This window comes from Felis catus, chromosome C2 (genome assembly GCF_018350175.1).
Source record: "Felis catus isolate Fca126 chromosome C2, F.catus_Fca126_mat1.0, whole genome shotgun sequence".
NCBI classification, from domain to species: domain Eukaryota; kingdom Metazoa; phylum Chordata; class Mammalia; order Carnivora; family Felidae; genus Felis; species Felis catus.
The window spans coordinates 89,938,872-89,961,799 of NC_058376.1; the positions used below are offsets into that span (position 1 = coordinate 89,938,872).

General features: G+C 37.0%; 1 long non-coding RNA gene across 1 annotated transcript in view; it reads left to right on the forward strand.

The window, feature by feature from the left end:
* LOC109503563 overlaps positions 1-15,825 on the forward strand; it is a 538,043-nt gene extending 522,218 nt beyond the window's left edge. The window contains exon 7 of the long non-coding RNA XR_006585236.1: positions 15,680-15,825. This is a non-coding gene — a long non-coding RNA (uncharacterized LOC109503563). The remainder of the gene's footprint in view (positions 1-15,679) is intronic.
* Positions 15,826-22,928: the final 7,103 nt, after the last annotated feature.

Consider the following 22,928-nt stretch of genomic DNA (forward strand, 5'->3'; position numbering starts at 1 on the left):
TTTTGGATACTAACCCTTTATTAGATATGTCATTTGCAAATATCTTCTCCCATTCTGTAGGCTGCCTTTTAGTTTTATTGATTGTTTCCTTTGCTGTGCAGAAGTTTTAATCTTGAGGTCCCAGTAGTTCATATTTGCTTTCTTTCCCTTGCCTTCAGGGACGTGTCTAGTAAGACGTTGCTGCAGTTGAGGTCAAAGAGCTTGCTGCCTGTGTTCTTCTCTAGGGTTTCGATGGTATCATGTCTCACAAGACTGTCAGCCATTAGCCCTTTAGAAACCAGCAAGTCAGTCTTTCGTGGAATTTAAGAAGCAAAACAGAGAACATAGGGGAAGGGAACAAAAAGAGAAGTAGGCAAACCATAAGAGACTCTTAACTACAGAGAACAATCTGAGGGTTGATGAAGGGGAGGTGGCAGGGGATGGGCTGAATGGGTAATACGTATTAAGGAGGACACTTGTTGTGATGCACACTGGATGTTATACGTATGTATTGAGTCACTAAAATGTACTCCTGAAACCAATAATACGCTATAAGTTAACTAGAATGTAAATAAAAATTGATAAAAAAAAGGAAAAAAAAGTAAAAACCAGCAAGTCAAGATAATGGCAATCAACACTGTGTCCTAAGCCCTTTACATTTAGTAGTTTAATATTGAAATGCCGGAAGCTAGTGTGGTAGAGATGGCTAGTTGGCAAGAAAATTCATGCTTCCGTTTCATAATGTAGATTTTTGCTGGGAATTTGCTGCATGTTTAGAATTACATTTTCTGGCTTTTTGCGTCTATGTGTGGCTCTATGCCTAGTTCTCACCATTGGAATTTCAGTGAGAGTGATATCACTTTGGCTTAGAATGTTAAATAATATTGTCCAGTGCTGCATATTTTCTCTTCTTTCCACCTGCCTCCCTTCACCTGCTGTTGGAATGGCATCAGGACAACAAAGTCATGGGATTGTGGAATCACAAGATGAAATCAGCCTGTGTCTGAATCACTGGTAGGAGGTTGCTTTAAAGATTCTTTCAGTCAGGGACAGTTATATTGAAATTTGTGTCAGCAAAAAGTCTACATATTGTGTCAAGCCACTGACATTTTGAGGTTTTTTGTTACAGCTGATTACCTATCCTTATTAAAGCAGTTGTGTATTGTGATCCCATTTTTAAATAAGGAAACCGAGCTAAAACACAAGACAACCTGCTCACAGAACAATTAGAAAATGGCAGAACCAGCGCCTGAATCCTGGTCCACCAATCCCTAAGAATATGCTCCTAACCACCACAGTATACCAAAACATTCCATGATACTAAGACTTTCTGGGTAGATTACTTATGACATATATACTCCAGCAGCCTTATTACTACTTACATTTTATGTCAGGTTCTCACTTCAAATTCTGGATCACTCTTCAGAACCCTTCTTATCCTTGAAACTAACGCTTCCGTAAATCCTGTCTGTTTTTTTTTTTTTACTATTTTGTTTTATTTAGTGTTTTGTTTTGTTTGCGATGGCCTGACCTGTTTCTTAGAAATAAGGTGGCCATGAAGATTCCTCTTCTTGAAGAAATTGGGCTTCTGATTATTTGCCAAGCAAAGGCGTTTTCTCTGAAAAAGCTTTACCAGGCAAAACACAATGCAATGAGCTAGTTATTTTAGAAATATCTTCTGAGACTAGTTGTTCTTAATGCCTTTGAGACCAGTGGTTTTCAAAAAGGGGGCCCCAGACCAGCAACATACATGTCATCAATCTCTGGGAACTTGTTAGAAATGCAAATTATCAGATCATAGCCCAGACCTACTGAATCAGAAATTCTCAGCAATCTGGGTATGGGTATGGGTCTCAGCACTTGGTGCTTTAACAAACTTTCTAGGTGATGATGATTTACACTAAAACTTGAAAACCATTGGCTCACGCATCCTCTTTAAAATTGTGATCAGAGGGGCACCTGGGTGGCTCAGTCAGTTACATATCAGACTCTTAATTTCTGCTCAGGTCACGATTGCATGGTTCATGAGTTTAAGCCCTGCATCAGACTCTGAGCTGAGAATGCAGAGCCTGCTTGGGATTTCCCCTCCCTCTCTCTCCCTCTCTCTCTGCTCCTCCTGTGCTCTCTCTCCTTCTTTTTCTTTGAAAATAAGTAAATAAAGTTAAAAAATTATGATCAAAATTCAAACAATGAAACAAAATACATAGTTTGTAATTATATTGTTATCTTTGGAAGAACTCTTAGAGGGTCCCTAAATGCCTTTACCAGCTTATGGGCATTATGGTTTGCTCATTCTAACTGGGACTATTTTAACTTGCTCCTACATTCTTTTTACTTTTTTATTTTTGCAGATTTTTTCTCAATCCCCTTCTCCTTCCAGTGCTTTTTACGTTATCGTTATTGCTACTTCTTTCTGAATTCTTTCTGGCTTTATTCTTTTTGCTCATAAATCAGACTCCATTTTGCTGCCTTTATTTCTCTTTCAGTCTGCCTTTCTGCCCTTATTTTCATTTGCTGTTGCATGAAGGCTGCATAGTGAAGTGTTGCCTGTTTTCTAAGAACAAACCTCAAATTACTGGCATCTCTAAGTGGTCCCAACTTGACTTCCTGGCTGCTATGGTCATGGATGTTCTTGGCTACATCTCCATAATACCTACTTTCTAAAAAATGGGATTATAGATGCACAGAGTTTACTTCATTCTAATCCTTACTTCATATGTGGCACACTGTTCCTATCAGTTTATGCACAGTCCCCCTCATCTAATTGTATATATATTTTAAAATTTTATCCCTGGCACCCTTATATTTCTCCCTCTTAAAAACAACCACTTTTATTGGGTTTGATAGATATCTTTGAATTTTTGTCTTTGCAAAATATCTAATTTTTATGTATGTTTTAAATGTGCATAAATTGCATTGTTTAAAAAAACTTATCTTGTCTATTATTTTTACTACATGGCATTTTAAGAGCTCTCCTTGCTGCTGAGTGTATATGTCTTTTGTAGTTTCTAGATATTGGATAATACTTGATAGCATACAACCAACATATTTTACTTAGTTTTTTTCTTCCTTCACTCTCAAAAATAAAGCTACTTATCTTACTATGGAAATGTCCGTTATTTGCATAGAAAATAATGGCTCTTGGCAGAGTGCAGCAGGAGGCCCTTCATGCTGGTGGGCAAAACAAGAGCTGGCTCTGTGGTACTTCTTGGTTTCCACCTGTGAGTCTGTCGCAGCCCCAACTTGGAAGGATTTATCTGCTTTTTATTTTTAGCTCTGTTTCCTATTCAATATGAGGTACCTCAGTATATTTCTTTTTCTTCATCTTTAAGTGAAGTGTTCAGTGGATTCTTCTTCCCTGTATTTATTTTAACAGAATTCTCCATCTGTATTCTCTTTCCTGGTGGCAAATGAACACATTCTCACTTTCTCAATTAAATTCTGGGTTTCATAAAAAGTATAATTCCAACAAAATTTTCATAGTAAATTTTTGAGTGTGTGAGCCATACCTGTGTGTTTCACAGGTAGCAATTAAGAAATGCAATTGCTGGGGCACCTGGGTAGCTCAGTTGGTTGAGTATCTGACTTTGGCTCAGGTCATGATCTCACAGTTCTTGAGTTTGAGCTCCACATTGGGCTCTCTGCTGTCATCATGGAGCCCACTTTTGATCCTGTGTCCTCCCTCTCTCTGCGCCTCCCCCATTGACGTTCACACACACTCTCTCTCTTTCAAAAATAAATAAACATTAAAAAAAAAGAAATGCAATTGCATCCAAAAGTAGGTAATTAAAGTAGGAAAATTAGAAGCTTCTATGTATCAAAGGACACTATCAACAGAGTAAAGGCAGCCCCTGAGGCACCTGGGTGGCTCAGTGGGTTGAGCATCTGACTTTGGCTCAGGTCATGATCTCATGGTCTGTGAGCTCGAGCCCGCGATGGGCTCTGTGCTGAAAACTCAGAGCCTGGATGGAGCCTGCTTCGGATTCTGTGTCTCCCTCTCCCTCCGCCCCTCTCCCACTCACGCTCTGTCTCTCTCTGTCTCTGTCTCTCAAAAATGAATAAACTTAAAAAAATTAAAAGTCAGCCCACAGAATGGGAGAAACTATTTACAAATAATAACCTGATAAGAGATTGATATTCAGAATATGTAGAGAACTCTTACAACTCAACAACAAACAAACAATCCTGATTTTTAAAAAAGGCAAAGGACTTGAATAAACATCTCCCCCCCTGCCCCCCAATGGCCAATAAGCATATGCAAAGATGTTCAACATCACTAATCATCAGGGAAATGCAAATCAAACTCACATTTAAATCAACTTCTTATACACTAGTATTCTTATTATCAAAAAAAAAAAGAAAGAAAGAAAGAAAGAAACAGAAAATAACAAGTGTTGGAGAGAATGTAGAGAAATTGAAACCTTTGTGCTTTCCTGGAAGGAATGCAAAAAGGTGCAGCTTCTGTGGAAAATGACATGGTTGTTCTTCAGAAAAATAAAAATAAAATTACCAGATGGTCCACCGATTCCACATCTGCGTATATGCCCAAAACAATTGAAAGCAGGGTCTCAGGTGCTTGGGTGGCTCAGTTGGCTAAGCATTGGACTTTGGCTCAGGTTATGGTTCGTGGGTTTGATTTTCGTATTGGGCTCGCTGCTGTCAGCACAGAGCTTGCTTTGAAACCTCTATCTCCCTGTGTCTCTGCCTTCCCCCCCACTCTGCTCATGTGCACACTCTCTCTTTCTCAACAATAAACAAACATTTAAAAAAAGAAAGAAAGCGGAGTGCCATAGAGATATTTGAACACCTATGTTTATATAGCAGCATTATGTACAAAAGCTACAATGTAAAAGCCACCTAAGTGTCCATTGACAGAAGAATGGATAAGCAAAATGCGGTATATACATACATTGGAATATTATTACGTCTTGAAAAAGAATGGAAATTCTGACATACGTTACAAAATAGATAAACCTTGATGACATTATGATGAGTGAAATATGCCAGGACACATATTGAATGATTGCACTTACATAAAGTAATTAGAATGGTCAAATTCATAGAAACAAAAATAAAATGGTGATTGTCAGAGGCTGGAGAGGGAGCAGAATGAGGAATTAGTGTTTAATGGGTACAGAGCTTCACTTGGGGAGATAAAAAAGTTCTGGATATGGATAGTGGTGATGGCTATACAACAACAATATTAAATAACCATGAAATACAACTGTTATATTTGCAAAACAACCCTTGTTGCTCTAGTACTTTGTTTAAGGAGTCTTGGAAGAAGACAATAATATACTTTCACTAGTATTTTTTATGATCTCAGATTTTATGGCATCCACATGAAAATAAGCCTGATAAATTCAGAATGACTAAATATTCAAATATTGATGGATTCTGGCTTTGAAGAAGTTCTCATCTAGAGACTTTAATAATCTCATCTTTTAAAAACACTTTGACTCTGCATGTTAGAGAGTCTAGATATTATTACTGATGATCATGAAAACAAGAAGACTTTACATATTTGGCTTAATTTTTAAACTTTACAAATTTATCTTACACACATTATTTGATTTAAATATTGTGTGGTCATTAAAATATATTTCCATTTCCTAGAACACTGGATACACAATGAGAAGTCAAAATTATACTAAATGGTAAATGCTTTTGGCTTATTTTAGAAGGGAAGAACTAAACAAAGAATCAGTGACTTTTACAAGATTACAGAGATCATTTGTAGCACTACATATTGATCACAGATTTTCTGACTCGAAGTCCAGGAAATAAATCTTAATTTTAACTCTATGGATGGACATGCCAGGTGACATTTTCTATTTTATTATAGCTCTACCACCCAAACTCATTTAATATATTGAATATTAAAATATTTGGGAAATATATTTGAGAAATAAAATTTGGGGGTAGTGTGACCAACAATAAATTTAGGATGATAGAGAAGATCTTTTATTTTGTCATTTTCTAGCAATCCTGGTTGATTATTGCTTGTTTCTCTCTGTTTTCACTTATTTTTATTGATACGAATGTGCCTGTTGATTAGCACCCCTTCGAAAGTTCCCCCAGAATCCACTAGTTAAGCAAACTCAGTTTATTAGTTCTACTAAAGTGAGAATAAACACCTCCCTAATAAAGTCTCAGTAGTGTCTTAAACAGGAATGTAAGAAAAAGATATTTGTAAAATTATGAGGTCTACTTTGAGTGGTTTAGGGTTTGTCTGGGCAGAAACTGATCAGGACTGAGTAAGTTTTGTGGTGTAATAATTTAAGGTTGGTGGATGCAGTGGGGTGAGAGTGCCAAGGTGAGTGAGAGATGAGTGAACTATTTTAATATGCAAGCCGTTTGCCAGGTGAGCAATATATTGTTGAAAGCAGAGCTGTTATCCCAGATGAGCAAACTATTTTTCCCAGACAAATTGGTTGCAGGAATTTCTGAAGCAAACAGTTACATTATTTACTGGCCTACTGGCTAGAGTTCCTGGACAAGAATTTCCTAGAACACGGAGTTAAGTCATGTTGACACCAGTGAGCCTCAGTTCTCGGTCCTAATAGTTAATTTAGGTGGTTATAGGTGGTCTCAATTTTCCCTGCTCCCCAGGATTATATGTCAACATGAGTTGAGGAAGTAATCAATACAGATCTGCAGCCCTGTTTAAGGTACGGTGATCATGTACTATTTTTCTGGCGGTGGTGATTTCAGTGTCTGTAACTGTCAAGTTTTTCTGTTCTTTTTATTGCATAATTATTTTCAGAATCATTTAATGGGATGACAGTGTGACACAATGACATTTAACCTTCTAGAGACCTCAGCTTGGAGAACTATATACAGACAAATACTAACAGGATACATATAATGAGAGTTAGTAGTTTTCCTCTGAGCCAGACACCAAGAGTATTCAAGTAGATCAAGAAAACAAAACTCATCCCCAATCTGAATTGCTGAGAGGAGGATCTATGGGGATATAAGGCAAATGACCTAGTTCCCCATTTATTTTTGTATTTGTTTGCTTTCTTATTTATATACAGAGAGGTCTATTGTGATAGAAGTATAATATTCTTCCCCTATGATAGCACATATTCCTAATTTAAAAAAAATAGCATTTCCTAATATTTTCTTTAAGGCGGCCTATTTTAATCCACTTTTTTTGTGCAATTTTATGAAAATCACAAGGGAGGAATTCTATGGATTTATTAACATCTTATCCTGCTGTACTTTGAAATAATAGTTTAGGGGCTGACTACATAATTTGTGGGACCCGGGAGAAAATGAAAATGGGACACTCCTTGTTCAGAAATCTAGAAAAAAGTGCAATGAAGCATACTTAAAACATAAAGAATTTTCTTTAAAATTATTTCCTTATTTATAAAATATAATAGAAGTGCTAGTGACAAATGTATAGCAGTTCACATTGATGTCTAGCAAGAGTACTAATCCTGGAACAAGAATTTACCCTGTTTTACAGTGAATTTAATTTTTAGTGGCAGTGGAGCTTTGGGGATTTATAGCTGTCCAGAACGTAAAGGAATTGGATCATAAAGAGAGGAAAGAGCCGAGGGTCCTGGAAAAGCACAGAGGGGAGGAGAAGACAAGTGGGATAAAGGCTGTTATGGGCAAGTTATGATTTAGGAGGTCTCCAATAGAGGCATTTGAGTTTTTTTACATTTTCCATGTGTCTTGACTAACAGCTCTTTTCAAGAAACAGTTATGGAATCTGAATTTATTTGGGGACGTTTCTTCAAAAAAAAAGAACATGCTCAATGGATATTTTCAGTGTTACTCTCTTTTTGTTTAAGGTGCCTCTGGTATGAACAAGCTTGTTAATATTAAAAACTCCCCATGTGCACCTGGGTGACTCAGGTCACGATCTCACAGTTCATGGGTTCAAGCCCCTCATCAGGCTCTGTGCTGACAGCTCAGAGCCTGGAGCCTGCTTGGGATTCTGTCTCCCTTTCTCTCTGCCCCTCCCCCACTCACACTCTGTCTCTCGTCTCTCAAAAATGAATAAACGTTAATTTTTTTAACTCCCCCAAATATCCACTAAAGTTCTTGCTTATCTTTTGTGTAATTATATCATTTATGAAGAGAAGCACTGGAATTAGATTTATAGGGCAAAACCATGTAACAAACAGGAATCTGGCTCAGAGTGGGTATCAACTTACATTGAGATAAATGCCTGGGTGTCTGTTAATGGTGGCAGAATAAGTTGCTCTTGTACCTTGTGTTTGGATCCCCAACTTAAAGTTGGCTCTAGCCAATCAAGATTGACAAGTGGCCATTTCTTTGTAGATGGACTGAAGTCATCCCTTTCCGAACAATACTCTAATGGCCAAAACAAGAAAAGATAGAGGAAAGTTTTTATAAGATATTGATAGCCAAACCAAGGCAATTTTTGTCTTACAAGGATGCCAGTGCGATGAGTTCTTCTGACGTAGTGAATCTTTGGGGGATGCTTGAGGGATGGACTTACCTGTTCTCTTACCTATGAATGTCCCCAAATAGACTTCACACAAAAATGATGACAGATAAAGACAGTAGTGTTATCAATAAAAGGAAGATTTCTACCAAAGATAAATAGTTTAAAATTTGAGAAGACAATAAAAGGATTTCTGTACAGGGTTCCTCATTTCTTTTTTTTTTTTTTTTTAATTTTTTTTTCAACGTTTATTTATTTTTGGGACAGAGAGAGACAAAGCATGAACGGGGGAGGGGCAGAGAGAGAGGGAGACACAGAATCCGAAACAGGCTCCAGGCTCTGAGCCATCAGCCCAGAGCCCGACGCGGGGCTCGAACTCACGGACCACGAGATCGTGACCTGGCTGAAGTCGGACGCTTAACCGACTGCGCCACCCAGGCGCCCCAAGGGTTCCTCATTTCTAAGAGATAAAATGAACTCAGAAGTTGAAGACTCAAAGAAAAGAAGTAAGAGTTCTGCTTATTTCCCCTTCATAGCTGGAAGGGGAGCATGCTATTTCCAAGTCCAAGCCCTTGAGCTGCAATGGGCTTAGCAGTGGTTTGTAGTAGTCTCACCTGGATCTCAGGGGGCATTTCTTAGACTCCCCAAACGACTGCTAGAGTCAGACAGAACTAATTTTTTTAGATGTACTGCAGTACAGGAGAGTACTACCTTGACAGTCCTAGTAGTTTCTCAAAAAGGAGACATCAAAGAATAATGCTTAGCTAGCTTTAAGGTCTGTGCTCAAGGAATTGATGGTGGAATTTTCAAGGATAAGAACTGATTGGGATTGTCACAGGATAATTTAGGATCGTTTGAGTGAGGGGAGGTTCCAAGTCAAGTTTTGTTCAGTAAACTCTTGGGTAAGCCATTTTCCCAAGTGAAAATGTGTTGTCCTGATAGGAGAGATTTTGCCCAGATTAACAAACTTCTTGCTCAGACGAATTAATTCAAAAATTTTTTGAAGTAAAAAGTAAAGCTATTTATTTTTTTTCTAATAGCATAATCTTCCTCACTAATCTGTCCGATCAGGCATTTGAGTATAGAACTGAGTCATACACCCAATATCTGTGAAATTAAGCAGTCCTTTCAAGAGAAGCAGAGAGTATTAACCAATGATAAATTGTTTAGGGAGTAACCATTCCCCATAAATAACATGTATCATAATTGCATATCCTCTTTAGTATCTTTGTATCCATCAGGGAGAGGTTGTATCTTAAATATATTCAAAAAATGTTAATTCTGTAATACTATACAAGTTAATTTTGTGATTGATAATAAAATAAATAAATAGCAATAAATAGAATGAAGAGAAAGCAGACGGACAGAGAAAATGCTGAGTAGATGCATTGTAAAGTTTAAAAAACATTGATTTGGATTCAAGCTAGAACAATGAGAAAGAAATCGGACTGTAACTTACATTTCCTCAGGCCCAGAGCCCCAGGGAAGTGAATCCATAGCACTGTTCTAGGTGTCCTTTCTTACTTGCTCTTGTGGCGTCTCCAGGACCCCTAACACCTAGTACAGTAAGCTTTTTGTTGGTCTGTAAGCCAAATTCTCTTGGTTATTAGGCAGTGTAATCCTCTGCTCTTACAGATCCTGTTGTTGATGCCTACTAATGAGTCATTACTGCTCTTCTGTTGACACCCACCATGAGTGCCCTCACCAGCAGGACAGGCCACATCGCAACATCATGCTGCCCCCGGCCCCCCACTGAAACCATTAGCACTATAGCTTCTTGTCAGGGACACTTGCAAGTTGTGTAACTGATATGCAAAGTTCTTTCATCACCCTGCCTGTATGTTCCTCTTAGCCCATGGGACTTCGCATTGTATTTGCTGGTTAACCACAGTCATTTTAGCTTTTATTCTCTCTGGGTTTCACATGTGTCCATGGTGATCGTGGCTGGGACGAATCCAACACTGATCATGAATTTCTTTATTGACTGCAGGCTTGTTGTTGGGCCATATTTGCTGCTTCATTTTCCTTTTTAAGATGTGTTGTTTTCCAGAATTATCTTCAGCCCCTCAAGCAGATGGACACCTGGCAGGGTGCCCTACGTGTGCCTAACTAACCATGCTGAAATATATCTGAATCCCAATGATGAGCCAATAACTTAAGCAGAGACTTGAGTGTTCAGTTAAGAGTGGAGGATTCTTCCCTGAAAGGGTGCCTGGGTAAAAGCTCATTCATGAGATTTCAGGGGACAGACCTGGGGAGAAAGGCATGAGACATGATCTAATCCAGGGTTGCTGGAAAAACAACGCTGATGGGGTATAGTGCCAGCAAGTAGAGATCTTCTTCCCTTAAAACCAGAGTCTGTGGGAGAGAAAGAAAAACTGAGACAGAGTGAGAGCATGAGGAAAAGAGAATGAATTCTCAGATATTAAAACCTCCTAAAATATGGCATCTAAAAGAAGCTAGGTAGCTATATGACCTTAGGCAGAAGGCAGTGTTTCCATTTATTTGTTTGTTTATATTAAAATGAATGAGTTTGAATTAGGTATTCTTCAAATTTCTTTTCAGTTACATATTTTAGTCCTAGAAGAGAAACCAAATTAATCTGCTAGACTGGCTCAGACTCTAACTATATCATGTATCTGATCTTCATGTAATTTATAATACAAAAATTCTTTGCTTCAGTAAACTAGTTTTGTTACTCAGTGCTGCTTGCTAGACTAAATATGTAATTGTTTAGATGATTCATAAGGAAGTGGTATTCTAAGAATTAAGGGTTCTGTTTTATTTTCAGTGATTTAAGTCTTAAAGACTAAAATAGCAAGAACATCGAATAAGAAGGCAGGCTGCTTTTTAGGGATATCTGAGGCATTCCATCAATGTAGCAGAAGTCAGCGACATCTCAGGTCAAAATAGTTCTTATTATTGCTAGAGGAATTTTGTACAAATGAAGTATATGCATGTTTGGGAGTGAAAACTGCAGCCAACTTAGTTTTGCGTCTGTATGCTAAAAAATTCTGGGACCAAACATACCTTCTACTGTCTGCAAAATAATACTGGAGCTAGGAAAAAATAACTTAGTTACTTGTTCCAGGAAATACTTGCTCCTGGAAGATAAAACTGTGAACCAGCTTAAAAAGCCTACAGTTTGACCATCAAGCCTTATTTTAAGATCCCAGCTTTGCTGTACCCTCCAATCCAAAGCTCTTTTGTTGTAAACCTTGCCCAATTCCAGCCATTCTCTGTCTTGCAAGATCTGCCTTGGGGCTTGAGGAATCTGCTCCTGAAATCATTGTTGCACCATGTGCTAACTAGCTTGGATGTAAATTATAAAAAAATAAAGTATAGAAAGTAAAAATGAATGAATGAATGAATGAATGAATGAATGAATGAATAAAATAAAACAAAACAAAACAAACAAAAAAATCTCTTGGCCAGGATGCCTGGGTGACTCATTCGGTTGAGCATCGGACTCTTGATTTAGGCTCAGGTCATGATCCCAAGGTCATAGAATCAAGATACATGTTGGGCCCTGTGCTGACAGTGCGGAGCCTGTTTCGGATTCACTGCCTCCTTCTCCCTCTGCCCCTCTACTGTTCACTCTCTATCTCTCTCAAAATAAATAAATAAATAAACATTTTAATGAATGACAAACATTTAAGGCCAGGCTTCATACATGGAAAAACAGATTTTTCACCTTGTTTTTGTACTCTGTCTTCCTCAGAGACATTATTTGTTTTTTCTTTATCTTAGTTGTATTTTTTCTTTTTTATATTCTAGTTATCATTTCTGACCTTGACATGTGTGTGCAAAAGAAAAAGTACATCAAATCATGACTTCCCCTGGCCAACTTTGTTGGTAATTATGCACGAAGTTCCTTCTGTGGATACTAATGTGAAAAAAAATGCCTAGGGAAGAAGCTAAGTTACATGTACTTATCTCAGCCACTGACCTTCCTCTACCACCCCCAGGCCACTGAGCAGAGGCTAACCCAACCATCCCTTTGTCCTTGAGAGTACAAAGTGCAGGGGCAGCTCTATCGTGAATGGAGAACACTGAGTTCCCCACCTACTTCTGGGGAGCTTAGGAGTGTACATTTTAACAGTAGCAGAATCAGCGACAGATACATATTCCTGAGCATTGTGGAAAATAAATCAGGATTCTGGGGAAGCTTCATTGCTGTTGCTGTTATTCCTTTGCTTTCTTGTTTATTTTACATCCAGGTTCAGAAATAGATTGACCCTCTAAATTTCAGGACTTTCTTTTAGAAAAGAAGTATTAAGGTTGTTAGAAAACAAATCTCATGCTGACTCACTAGCCCCGGTACAGAGCTTGCTGCAGCCAAAGAAAAATCTGTCCAAATTTATAGCATTTGATTAATTCTCTCAGATGGCTTTGTAATAGATGCATCCCTGGAGCTTTTTCCTAGGTCATTTTTCCTTTATGTTTGTATATTTTAAGCAAATGAATAACCAGTATATTGGAATAAGTGGGGTTTTTTTTAATAGGAAGGAAGGAAGGATGAAGGAAGGAAAGAAAGAAAGAAAAAGAAAGAAATAGAAAAGAAAAGGAAAAGAAAGAAGAAGGAAAAGAAAGAAGGAAAGAAAGAAAGAAAGAAAGAAAGAAAGAAAGAAAGAAAGAAAGAAAAGAAAGAAAAGAAAGAAAGAAAGAAAGAAAGAAAGAAAGAAAGAAAGAAAGAAAGAAAGAAAATTGTTCATGAGGAAAATGGTTGCAAGTAAAAAGCTTCAATTGGCTACAAGTGGCATCTTTAAAACATAGTAAGCCAGTCTTCAATAGCTCAAGGGACTTTTAGTCAATAAATTTAACAAGCTGCAACCAAGGCCAAGCTTCAGCGCAGTATGTAAATGAAAGTTCAGGAAGCCAACTTCTTCTCAACCCTAGGACAGAGTTAATAGAGGGGAAATGACAAAATGTGTAAGGAGGATTTGACACAGTAAGCTTTTTTCTGTTTTTTTTTTTCCTTTCCTATTTAACTTAAGGGCAAATAACTAGAGAATTTTCATTCAGAGAAATACATCAAGCTGGAAGCATTAAAAAAACCTTCATATATGAAAATGATATTGCGATGGCTGAGAGTTTAAACATTTCCCATTACAGATACAGATTTTTAGAACAGTGTCATTCTAGATATGGAAACACTAACTATAATAAAGTTTATAATGTTCTAAAATATTTTATTCAGTACTCAATATTAAATTTAAAATGTTTATATGAAAATTTGAACTTCTGGCCTCTGTTAAAGAAAAATCAAATGATCTAAAAACATTGTTTCTCTGCCCTGCCCCCTGCTCTCTCTCTCTCTCAAAATAAGTAAATACACTTTAAAAAGGGGAGGAGAGTGCCTGGATGTCTCAGTCGTTTAAGCATCCAGCTCCTGATTTTGACTCAGGTTATGATCTCAGGCTTCGTGGGTTTGGTCCCATGCCGGGCTCTGCTCTGGCAGCACAGAGCCTGCTTGGGATTCTGTCTCCCTCTCTCTCTGCCTAGCCCCCCTCCCCCTTTCTTTCTCTCTCCTTCAAAATAAATACATAAACTTAAAAAAAAAAAAACAAAAAAAACACTGAGCTTTGTTCTCACGTGGTAACAATTACCTGGACTGAGTGAACTGATTTCTTCGGATGGAGCCTGTGTTAGCTGCTATACCATACTGCCACTGCTTCCTGTTTTCTGTTACATCTCACAAGATTTGATTTTTGCTCTACCTATTTGGCCACTGCAAGGTTTGGAATTTATATTGCTTGATATAAAACAGGAAAGGGGCATCAAATGAGGCTGGTGAGTTTAGTAGTATCCAGATCACAAATGGGCTTCAATTTGAGATTTTGGATCAGTGTTTGTTTGTTTTAATGTTTATTTACTTTTGAGAGAGACAGAACGTGAGCTGGGGAGGGGCAGAGACAGAGGGAGAGGGAAAGAGAGAATCCCAAGGAGGTTCTGTGCTAACAGTGGGACTTGAACTTATAAACTCTGAGATCATGACCTGAACCGAAATCAAGAGCTGGACCCTTAACTGACTGAGCCACCCAGACAATCCTCAATTGGTGTTTTTGAGGAGGGGAAAGCAACCTCATGTAATCAGCATAGTATTACATGAAGTAGATAGCTTATCCTTATTTTATAGATGAGAATATTGACATTCAGAGAGTTGCAGAATCTTTTCCAAGTTCGTTGGGCTACTAAGACCAGATTAGAGATATGGGTTTCTGATATCAAAACACATAACCTTTACTGTGCTATCTTGACTAACACTGTTCTCTGCAATGAGACTGAAGATTATTTATCAGATTAAAATCAAACTAATAAATAAAATGAATAGTGAATAAAAGCTGATCCTTACATGTGATGCTATAGCTGATTAGGATTTGAGTAGGAAACCTGCCTCAGGAAATCAAGTGTCCTTGGCACTGTGATGAGAGGACATTGAGGTGACCAGAAATCAGGCTGGACCTTATAATAAAATGATAGAATCCTTGGCATTTAAAAATAAAAACTAAATTCATAAACCAGTGTGCCAGTATCTTCATGTCCAGTGATCAGGAGATCTGTAAGAATGACTGAGCAATATTTTATGGTTAAGGTCAGATGCATTGGTCCAAAGAGAGTAAATGCTTTCAAGAAATTGAACTATAGGATAGAAGTTTGCATAGGCAGTATAGACTTAGAATAATGGGGTTGCTTTAGATGGAATTACTTGTTACTTTTTTCCTTCGTTCCTTCGTTCCTTCGTTCCTTCCTTCCTTCCTTCCTTCCTTCCTCCCTCCCTCCCTCCCTCCCGTTCTGCTTTTCAAAAATATATATTGTGGCTCTACTATGTCCATGATTTTCTGCTAGCATTGAGGATATAGTGGTATGTCAAACACATATTCATTTATTTATGTCCACATAAATAAATGTATAAATGATGATAAGAGCAAGAAGAAACCAATATATAAGGTGTTATGAGAAATTAATGGTGTGACCTCACTTGGGGAGGCATATTAGACGAGTCTCTTATAAAGTGGCATTTAAGGTAAATCTGGAAAGAAGACTCGTCAGGCAGAGGAACGTTCCTGTTAATAGAAATAGTAGGTGTTACAGCAGGAAAGGGTGTGGCTCAGAAGGAAAATGTTGTAAAGCTGTTGTGGCTGGCATGCTGGAAAAAATCAGATAGTGGCATCGCTAGGGTTGTCAGATAAAATGTAGGACACCCAGTATATTTGAATTTCAAATAAACAATGGATTTTTTTTCTTTTTTCTTTTTTCTCTTTTTGTCAGTGTAAGGGTGAGACACACTGCGTATCTGAAAACCTAGGCATAAGCTGATACTGGAGAAGAGAGCAGCCAGCTGAAGCCGGAGCTTGCAGACTGTTCATAGAACATTTATGTGTTTCATTCTCATTTAAGGAAAATTAACTGAACAGGTGAGAGAGATGATATAATTTATGCTTTAAAAATTTTACTCTGCTGCTCTGTGAGGAGTGAACTAGAGGTGCAAGAATAAGAAGCAAAGAGACAGTCACATGGTTGTTAACAGAGTTGTTTAGAAAAGGAAGTGTCTTGGCCTAAGATGGTGGCTGTAGGGATGCAGGAAAGTGGTTTGAATCTAGATATTTCCTGGAAATACAATCAGGAAGACTTGGATGAGTGGCATCTAGGAGGTGAAGTTATCAAAGATAATTCGGGTGGGAGGACGGAAGGACCATCTCCTAAAATGTCGGTTGGCCAAACTTTGGAGGATGTTTGAAGAGGAATTTCAAAAGTTAATATTTGTCCATGTTAAATTTGGGATACTTGTAAGTTGTTCAAGTTTAGATGTCAAGTTGGCAGATGGATATGTAGGTCTGAGACTGAGAAAAGAGCTATGGGCTAAAAATATAAATATGTCTTCAGCCAGATTATAATAGAACAGAAGAAGTAGCAGAATTGATTGCTTTTTGTTTGGCTTGCTTTAAATCACTCTTTTCCAGTTTTTTTTTCACTCTGAGAATATACCTTGTTCTTTTGATGGATAATTAGGAAACAATCTGGTTTAATCTGTGAAATATTTAAGGAAACATTTCTTAGGATGAGTTACTATAAAAATGGCCATCTGTCATCTTTTGATTTTCATTCCTTTGCATTTCCAAAGGTGATCACCTAAACTTCTCTGCCTGTTTGGGAGAGAGGAATGCTATGTGCTACTCCATTTTCCTCTTTTGTGCACTGACCAGGGCGTCAGGCTAATAATCTCTGGGGTAGAGTGTGAGGCTGCTTGAAGGAGAGAGAGAAGAGAGGCAGGAAGTTTTCTGATTTTTAGAAGCTGTTTGCAAATCCAGGTCAGAGATGATAAAAATGCAAATGAATTTGAGAGCAATTTCAGGTGTGGTACTGACGGGACCTCAAAGTTCATTGAAGATGAGCTATAGGGCAGAGGATGACTGTACAGTTTTTCTTCCTATGTTTTTTTTCTACCATACATTCTAGAGCTAAAATACAGAAGCATTGTTCCAGTATTTCTACCATGAACTCAAGCAAAGAGTGTGGGTTACATTAGTGGAATTGAGCAGAGGTGAGACTTAGGAGTTTCTGAAAGTTCTGGACACACTGGTGTATCAGAGTTAAAATGGGGTGCAGGGATTCTGAATGCTTCCTTATCTGGCGTATGGAGCCAGACAGCTGTCTCTATGCATTGTTTTGTGGAAGGGTGGGAGATGTTCCATTCATTACGATCCCTTAGTCTAGGAATAATCATGGACATGAGAACATGAAATTGGAGAAGATTATGCACTAGTGGTAAAAACTGTTTTTTTTTTCTTTTTTTCTTTGAGACGAAAGCACTGAATTCTTATCAAGATTTTATTTACTTATACAATTAATCACTGGAAATGTTATAAAGGACATTGGTGTTTGTATGTCTTAAAACATCTTTTTTTCCTAAGAATCTACTATCTTTAGTAAGTAGAAGTATTTGGACTGTGTACATTGTCGGTTGTATATGATACCATTTCAATCTGAAGTAATTCCAGCATTCTTTTCTGACTTTTATTGTGCATATGTGTAGCACATTGTGTCAGAAGCTCTTTAAATTAATTTATTAGTTACTCTTCAAAGTACTCTTTTGAGATAGGTAGGCGGCAAGTTTTATATTACACAAATCTTTATGGGTCTATTGTAAAATGAGTTGCTTGATGTGACTTTTATCCTTTCAACAGAAAGAGTGTCGCTCTTTGCAATAATTTTAATAGGACTCCAAGTTAAGTTGAAGAAAGGAAAATTATTAAAAATGCAGGTTTTCCAGGGGCGCCTGGGTGGCGCAGTCGGGTAAGCGTCCGACTTCAGCCAGGTCACGATCTTGCGGTCCCTGAGTTCAAGCCCCGCGTCGGGCTCTGGGCTGATGGCTCGGAGCCTGGAGCTTGTTTCCGATTCTGTGTCTCCCTCTCTCTCTGCCCCTCCCCCGTTCATGCTCTGTCTCTCTCTGTCCCAAAAATAAATTAAAAAAAAAAGTTGAAAAAAAAATGCAGGTTTTCCACAAAATAATACTTGTGCGTTTCAAATGAGTAAATTAAATGTCAACTGTATATAGTATGTTGATACTCTTTTATGCAAATAATCTATATGTTTTGGAGGATGTGAAAGTATGACAACATGAACAAATTTTATCGGCTTTGTAGAAGGGAGCACTTAGCAGGAAAGAGGAAAATAATTTGACCTTCAGCACTTAAATCAAGATTAATAAATTCCATATGGCGGCTGTCTATTTTTAAAGCATCAAGCAGTACTTCAAATACTCTATTGAAGTTCATACCATAAAAAATACAGAAAATGAGCTGTCATTTGATTAATATATGCAATAATTTCCTTTTTTCCCCCTGCAGTTAGTCAAGATTTTGCTTCAGTAAGTGAAGCTTGTTCAAAGTGTCTTGAATGTTCTGTGTATTTCATGTTGTGCATGTACATTTGGATAGAATTTATTATTAAGCCAAATCAAAATAATCATGAATCTTTTTTTGATCACTAAAATCAAGGCATTAGAGTCCATTTTAAGTTGCTAGCTACCATACCATCAGTCTTTTGACTCACCTTACATATCTGACACACATCTTTCTTAAAAGGCTCAAGAGTGATTTACGAAATTAACCTTCTAAGTACTGCCACAATTAGTTTAGATAAAACAAGTGGCCTACCTTCTCTTTGTCTGAGATTAGGTTACTTGGATAAATGTTTTTAGAATTCTCACAGAAAGAGCTTGGGTTCCAGTCTTGGTTGGTAGGGCAGGATGTTAGTCACTTAACTTCAAGTTAAGTGACACAGCGAAATAGCAAATGGAAAGAAAATATTCATTGTTGATACTATGAGAAGAACTCATGGGAATACAATACAGTGTAATAACAATGGTAATAGCAATAATGATAATAACAAGTAAGAATAATGACAACAATGTGGAGGTTTTAACAGACCTTTATTCTAATCCAACTCTTACTAAACCACTATACTGTATATACTTTCTTATTTGATTTTCATTGTAAAATAGAGACCTTGACTTATCATTAAATTCAGACTAATTAAACCTTTAAGGATAGCTTATTTAGTTAGATATTATCAGACTCAGAAGTGGCAAGAACTTTCTGACTTTTTACCAACTCTTATAATTGTAGGTGATAATTGGTTCAATGTGTTTGTTATGGGGCATATAATTCAGCATTTTATGAACTTCTATAGGTATTTCTGATATATAGTTTAGATATATTTATATAAACTAAAAGTAATGCAAAATCAGAGTTTCTTTCTTTTTACCAACTGCTGGCCAGTTTCTGAGCATTAATTGAATTGGCCCTATTTATTTGTATTTTAATATTACGGAGCAACAAATGTGGCATAAAGACCCATTATCAACAAATTCCTGGTGCTCTTTTAGATTGTATTAGTAGTTTTCTATAACCTATCTCTTTGTAAAATATCTGCATCTATAGTAATAATAAGTATGATAATATCTTATGTTGGGATAATAATGATAAGTCTATTATTTATTTATGGTTTTCTGAATTCTGCGAGATGTTAGTCCTCAGAGTATTTTGCTAGGTATGAATTATCACATTTTTACAGATGATTTTGTATTGTAAGAAGACCAATCTAGTGGCAGAAGCCAGCATTGGAACATCTGTCTATTTGTCTCTGTAGCCTGGGTTTTGTTTTGTTTAGTTTTGTTTTTCTCTACATGAGAATTCTGTTTCCTATATAAAATGTACTTTTCTTACAGTTTGAAAGTGAATTCACGATGTATACATGTTACCTAATTTATCTTCACAATAACATTGTAGGCAAAGTTTGCCAGCTAAGCCAACACGAAAATTCTATTTTGAGAACCAAAGAGTTTATGTAAATGCCTTTTTCAAGTTCAGATATTCAGATTTCAGCTTAAAGTCTTGGCTTCAAACCTCTTTATATTCTCCTATAGACTAAGTGCCTACTTTGTCCAAGGGACTGGAGAAAAGCAAAGATGTGGAAGTTGTTGTATAGGCCTAATAAAGAGGCCCCAGCGTGTTATGGGTTGGAGCTGCACACTTACAATTAACAGTTGGAGAAAGTACTCATTATGTGTAAAGACACAAAGGCAACAGAAGTTTAAAGGAGATGTGTATGTGTGTGTGTGTATATGTGTGTGATCAGAGAGGTGGGCCTTGAATTGGACCTTGAGGGAAAGGTAACATTTGAAAGATAAAAAAAGAGTGGAGATTTTCAATTAGGTACAAGAAAAGAAATGAGCCATACATACTTTCTAGTTCTGTTGTATGCCATAGCAGCCTTTATCTTTAGTAATCCTCCTTGGCAATTAAAAACAAAAACAAAAACAAAACAAAACAAAACAAAACAAAACAAAACAAAACAAGACAAAACTTTTGAATGGATCCTCCAGTGAGTCATTCTTCTCAGGTTTAGATCTCAGAAGTTTTGACGTAAGTTATTTGTTTACTTTTTCTGGACAATTTTTCTTTTGTCATTACTTAGTGATTTTAAAACATCTGCCAAAAGATTCAAAATAATTATTTATCTTTGTTATTTTATTGCCTGCTATGTAAATGTTATAGACTTTTGATAATGATAAACACAGAAAAGTAATACTTTTGTAGATAATTATTTGAGCCATCAAGAAATCTCCTTGTGTAGAAGGCCTCCCTCCAAAGAAAACTTAAGAAATATTTCTGAAGGAGCAAATGTTAATTTTAGTTAGCATAAGTTATAGTACCAATAAACAACATTTTGAGATTGAATACATTACAGTACCTTTATTTTATTTTGGCTTATTCTGTTTTAGTTCTTGTCATGTTCTCTCTCCCTCTTCTGCTCTACATCCATCCATACACACACACACACACACACACACACACACACACACACACACAGTGAAAACATTCATGCCCATGCCATTTCATTGCTGTTTTGTGCTGCTTTTGACCATTTCCATATTACCAGAAAGAAAACATTTTTTAAATATTTTTACACTTTCTTCATAATTGTCATTTTATTGTTTTGCTCTGCTAAATCATTTGCCTAGTGCTGTGTAAGATACACACTAGGGATATATTTTCTTTTATTCCCTATTTTTCTTTCCCCTTTTGGTTGTGACCTCTTTTTGGTCTTTATTTCTGGGAGGCTTAGATAGGACAAAGAAAGAATAAAGCCTATCTAAAGGGAATAATTAAGTAAGGCACCTCTATTATGCCCAAGACCAAACCTGTCGAAGTAGTCACATAGTATTCAATAGCACGACCGGTGAAAGGTTCTAGGTACTCATTTCTTTAATTTGAGGAAACACGGTAACAGAAAGAACATTGCTCTTGAAATCAGGAGATCTGAGCCCGTGTTTGGACTCTGCTGTGTAAGTTGTTGCTGGTTTACATATGTTACATTACCTCTCTGGGCCTCAGTTACCTCATTTCTAAGTTGAAGGGGTTAGATTTCTAAAACGTCATGAATTTAAGATATAGACACAGGAGTGAGCAGAGAGTCCCAAGTACCATATTTCTCTAAAAGAAACAAAGGATGTAATTGGTTTTATGGTCTTTTTAATGCATGACTCGGGCTATACATTAAAGGAAAAACAAAGGCTTGTGAGGATTTAGGGATGTTAGCAGATGATTGCTGCAGATTAAGAATCTGTAGAGAAGTTACATATAACTGTACACTCCATTAACGTTTTCAATGGTGCGAGGAAGTCTCACTGAATAGATTCCAACTAAGAGAGGATGGATGGAGTAGAACAGGTTTATGGTTCTGCATAATCATATTTCTACATTGCATCTTGTCAACTAGCTAAAGGGAACAGTTTTCATTTCTTTTCAATACAATTGCATCTTAATTATGCTATTGTGAATTGAGAATCCTACCCGTCAAACAGATGTCGGCAACTCCATTTTGGTGGTCTTGAAAAAACAACTGGAAATGTGGTACTGAGGTTGCCAGAGAAACAGATGAATACATTTAATGGCATTAAACTGTTTTGTCAGAGGCTGGCAAAAGGTGTACTGGTCAGTGTCCTCCTGTTTATTTCTCCCCCTTTCCTTATGAAATTCTGTTTGAGGTGAATTCTGTTAAAATCAATGAGAATGATGGGAGTGTGGAAGCTTTTTAAAAAAGGCTGGCTGATGATTTTGCTGCGATTATTTGTTATTTTACAACTCATGTCAAATTTCACATCTAGCATCCTCAAAAATAAAGAAGGTAAGAAACATGTTGGGAGCTGATTTAGTGGGAAGAAGAAATATGAGTTCCTGGATCTACATTTTATTGGGCATGAGAATTTTAGCCTAATACTTTACCCCTTGTAAATTCAGTTTGTTCATTTCCAGGATGGAAATGATGAGGATGATAACGATAAATAATAAAGTAAACCACAGTAGTTTTGAGTGCATCAAACAAGAAAATGGAGGGAAATGTGCTACATGTATATGGAAGACTTTCACCATTATGATCAGCTGTTACCATACATGTGTGCAGGAGGTGGTATACCTGTCAATAATAAATAATAATACAAAATTCTATCTTTACTACAAACACTAAATATAAAAAGGGATTTTTTTTATGTGTGTGCACATTTGAAAAGGGGACTTATTTTTTGATACGAGAATTAATTTCATTTAATTTGAAAAATTATTCTGTGCTGTGCTTGTGCTAAATATCTTTTCTTACATCATCTCATTAAATACTGATGCTTAGGCTAATTTTTTGAGTGTCACACAACTAGTAGATGGCAGGTGTTATAGATCTGGTTTCTGTGTTATTTTCACGTCCTGCAGCATGCTGCTTCCTGATTTGACCCCATGTTTATCCATTAGTTGCTGTCTTGATGCCGAAAACTACTGACCCTCCCTTTAACACTGGTTTAGTGAACTGACAGTCTAAAAACAGAAAATAGTTGCAGTAAAGACTAAACTAAACTCAAACACTATGTACATATTAGGATGGCCTCATTTCAGGTGGTAAACAAGGATAAGTTTATAAGATTTGTGTTTTTAAGGCAACACAGGGATATCAATAAAAGAGCATG